Source organism: Odocoileus virginianus, chromosome 11 (assembly GCF_023699985.2).
Source record: "Odocoileus virginianus isolate 20LAN1187 ecotype Illinois chromosome 11, Ovbor_1.2, whole genome shotgun sequence".
In the NCBI taxonomy this organism is placed as follows: domain Eukaryota; kingdom Metazoa; phylum Chordata; class Mammalia; order Artiodactyla; family Cervidae; genus Odocoileus; species Odocoileus virginianus.
The window spans coordinates 2,063,107-2,067,483 of NC_069684.1; the positions used below are offsets into that span (position 1 = coordinate 2,063,107).

Sequence of the window (4,377 nt, forward strand, 5' to 3'; positions counted from 1 at the left end):
AGCTTTTAAGCAAAAAACAGCCTTCTGTCAACCAAAGAAACTTATCCTCATTGCGCAAACACGCCTGTCTCAGTTCTGTCCTTTTGTGCTGTGATTGTTTCCCTGCTGTAGAACTCCAGGAGAGATTAGACCCAAAGACAGTCACTTGTACAAAAACATTTTTATGTGCTTTGTTTTCCAGAAGGACCGGGAGCTGGTATGTCAGGGCAGGTTGGTTTAGAGGGAATATACCCCAGTGCTAACAATTTATCTGCCACGTATAATTCCAGTTACCGCTAAGGAACATGGAGAGGCAGCTGGGTGTGGAGTTTGGGGGAAGATCGGTTTGGTTAGCTGTGGGTTAGTTCACATCTAGCGGAGGTGGAATCACTGTGCCTGGTTCTTGTTTGGGAATCTTTGTCGTTGTTGTTCAGAGGCTCAGTCATGTCCGACTCTTTGCGACCCCATGGACTGCAGCACTCCAGACTTCCCTGTCCTTCACTGTCTCCTGGAGTTGGCTCCATTCATGTTCAATGAGTTGGTGATGCTCTCTAACCATCTCATCCTCTGCCGCCCTCTTCTCCTTTTGCCTTCAATCTTTGCCAGCATCAGGGTCTTTTCAAATGAGCCAATTCTTCACATCAGGTGGCCAAAGTATTGGAGCTTCAGCTTCAGCATCAGTCCTTCCAATGAATATTCAGGACTGATTTCCTTTAGGATTGACTGGTTTGATCTCCTTGCTGTCCAAGGGACTCTCAAGAGTCTTCCCCAGCACCACAGTTTGAAAGCATCAATTTTTTGCTGCTCAGCCTTCTTTATGGTCCAACTCTCACACCCATACATGACTACGGGAAAAACCATAGCTTTGGCTCTACAGACCTTTGTCAGCAAAGTGATGTCCCTGGTTTAACACGCTGTTTAGGTTTGTCATAGCTTTCCTTCCAAGGGGCAAGCGTCTTTTAATTTCATGGCCGCAGTCACCATCTGCAGTGATTTTGAAGCCCAGGAAAATAAAATCTGTCACTGCTTCCACTTTTTCCTCTTCTATTTGCCTTGAAGTGATGGGACTGGATGCCATGATCTTGGTTTTTAAAATGTAGAGTTTTAAGCCAGCTTTTCCACTCTCCTCTTTCACCCGCATCAAGAGACTCTCTAGTTCCTCTTTACTTTCTGACATTAGAATGGTAGCATCTGCATATCTGTGGCTATTGATATTTCTCCTGGCAATCTTGATTCCATCCTGTGGAAGCTTTGCTGGGAGGTAAATCTGATTTGTCATCGTGAACCAAACCAGGTCAGGTTTATGGCTCTGTTCTAGTTCAACTGAGGCATAAAAAAGATGGTCTTTATGATTTGATTGTACCTACTTTTCTTATGGTGTGTTCAGTCGCTTTAGTCGTGTCTGACTCTTTGTGATCCCACAGACTGTAGCCCGCCAGGGTCCCCTGTCCACGGGATTCTCCAGGCAAGAATACTGGCATGGGTGGCCATTCCCTTCTCCAGGGGATGTTCCCGACCCAGGGATCGAACCTGCGTGTCTTATGTCTCCTGCATTGGCAGGCGGGTTCTTTACCACTAGGGCCACGTGGGAAGTCCATTTACTTATGGTGGAAGCACTGCAGGCTTGGGTTGATGACAGTTAGTGAAATGTGCAAAGAACGTGGTGAGCTGTGCATCTAAGCTTGGATCTCTCTTATGGAGAGAACAGAGCCTTTGTGTTTTAGTGGTTTACAATTCAGTTGGGGGAGACGAGACTGACACATATAAAATTTTAACTAGCAGTAAAAACCAGGATATGAATCAAAAGCAAATGATGGAGCAGTGACTGAGCGGGAGGTCAGTGAGGGGAATATCGGGAGGCGGGGGGCACCGGCAGCGGCTTCCTGAGTGCCCTCGGACACACCTGAGCCGCGAAGGATGAATGGTGACTAGGTGGACGGAGGATGCTCGGGGGAGGAGCAGCCTGAGCAAAGATGCGGGGGCTTGAGTGAACAAAATGTGCCGGAGCAGCAGTGACGAAAGAAGGCAGGCTGGGGTAGAGATTAGAGCGGGTGCCTGGTGTCTGATTCTGAACAACCTTGAGCCTTAGACTTTTCTTCCCCCCTATATAACTAAAGGAAAACTAAGTTTATTTACTTATTTAATCTTATCCAACAGCTTTCTGGATTTGAATGCCAGACATCACTGTATATACGTTTGGAATGTTGTCTTTATATTTTTCTTGAATATGGTAACAGTGAAGGGTTCATTTGAATTTTTAAGAATGAAAGTTTAAAAAAAAAAATCTCCAAACCACATTTAGGCAGTGAAACTACTCTGTCTGAGATTCCTATGGTGGATTATACTTCTCCAAACCCACAGGAAGTATAACACCAAAAGGGAACCCTAATGTGAACTAGGACTCTTCCCTGGGGGCTCAGTGGTAAAGAATTTCCCTGCCAATGCAGGAGACCAAAGTTTGATCCCTGGGTGGGGAAGATCCCCTGGAGGAGGAAATAGAAACCCACTCCAGTATTCTTGTCTGGGAAATCCCATGGACAGAGGCGCCTGGCGGGCTACAGTCCATGGGGGTCACAAAAGTGTCGGACACGACTTAGCGACTAAACAACAACAGTGATGATACAGTCAGTGTAGCTTTATCAGCTGCAACAAGCTTACCACACCGGGGGGATGTTGACAGTTGGGGAGGCGATCACCCCTGAAGATTGGGGGCGTGTTGGAAATCTCTCTACTTTCCACTCAGTTAGCCTGAAATTGCTCCAAGAATAAATCCTATTTTTAAAAAAAGATTAAAAAGCAGGAGAGCAGCAGACGTATGCAGGTTTCCTTCATTCACTCATTTTGGCTGTGCTGGGTCTCTGGCTCAGTGCGGGTTTTCCTCTCGTTGTGGCGAGCTGGGGCTGCTGTTCATGGCCGTGTGTGGCCTTCTCTGTGGGGGCTTCTCTTGTGGAGCTTGGGCCCTCGGGCGCACGGGCTCAGTGACCCTGAAGCATGTGGGATCTTCCTGGACCGGGGATCAATCCATGCCCTGCGCTGGCAGGTCGATTCTCAACCTCTGGAGCACCAGGAAGGTCCAGATTTCTTTCCTTTAAAGATTTAAATTGAGATAACCAAGGTGAAACTTCTTCTAGTTTTTATTCAAGTGTTGTTCATTTACAATGCTGTATTAGTTTCAGGTATAAAGCAAAGTGATTCAGCTATATATCAATATATAATATAATATTATACTATACATCGTGTTATATATTCGTGTCCGACTCTTTGCGACCCCATGGACTGTAGCCTACCAGGCTTCTCCCATAGGATTTTCCAGGCGAGAGTACTGGAGTGGGTTGCCATTTCCTTCTCCAGAGGATCTTCCCCACCCAGGGATCGAACCTGGGTCTCCCGCATTGTAGACGGACGCTTTACCGTCTGAGCCAACAGGGAAGTCATATATTAATGTGTAATATAATATTATACATCATGTTAAATATAGTATTGTTGCAGAAAATATTATTTAACACTCCATATAATATTCTTATATTAATATATAAGAATACTATATATAATATCATATGATATTTTGTACATGTATTAATATATATGTACAATATATTATATATATGTATATTATATAACACAATACATAGTATTGTTGCAGGAAAAAGCCAATTCTGACTCTATTGGAACTGTTGCTTTGACTTGCTTTTCATTGCTATTGTTATTATAATCACACAAAATGGCCTGCCTCAGAGAATCCTGCCCCTCTGCCTGACTGTTAAGTTAAAATGCCTTTGTTTAGAACCCTATCCACCTGTGGATGGCAGGAAGGAAGAAATTAATATATCCCCCTGCCAGAGGCTTGCCATTCTAGGAGGTATTTGCAAGATCATTGGCCTTTTTACTTTGTTTCCTCACCTCCCCCATCTCTTACCCATAGAGGAACCTGGCCTCAGACCCAGGGAAGACGGTTGTTTGAGACATCAGTCTGCCATCTGCTCGGGCAGCCAGCTCGCTTTGCCAAGCAGGACGAGTTTGTATTCAGTAATAGTTATTATATATAATAATATGTATATTACTTTTCAGATTCTTTTCCATTGTAGGTTATTTCAAGACGTTGAGTATAGTTGCCTGTGCTATACAGTGGGTTCTTGTTCAGTTCAGTTCAGTCGCTCAGTCATGTCCGGATTCTTTTTATTTATCTATTATATATATAGTGTGAGAGTGGAAGTGTCAGTCAAGTCCAACTCTGTGACCCCATGGACTGTAGCCCGCCAGGCTCCTCTGTCCATGGGACTCTCCAGAATACTGGAGTGGGTTGCCATGCCCTCCTCCAGGGGACCTTCTGGACCCAGGGAGCGAACCCAGGTCTCCTGCATTGCAGGCAGATTCTTCACTGTCTGGGCCACCAGGGAA

General features: G+C 45.1%; 1 non-coding gene across 1 annotated transcript; it reads right to left on the reverse strand.

Annotated features, from left to right (window-relative positions):
- Nucleotides 1-3,336: 3,336 nt before the first annotated feature.
- TRNAC-ACA (transfer RNA cysteine (anticodon ACA)) lies at nt 3,337-3,408 on the reverse strand. The gene has a single exon. It is a non-coding gene; the product is annotated as a tRNA-Cys (tRNA).
- Nucleotides 3,409-4,377: the final 969 nt, after the last annotated feature.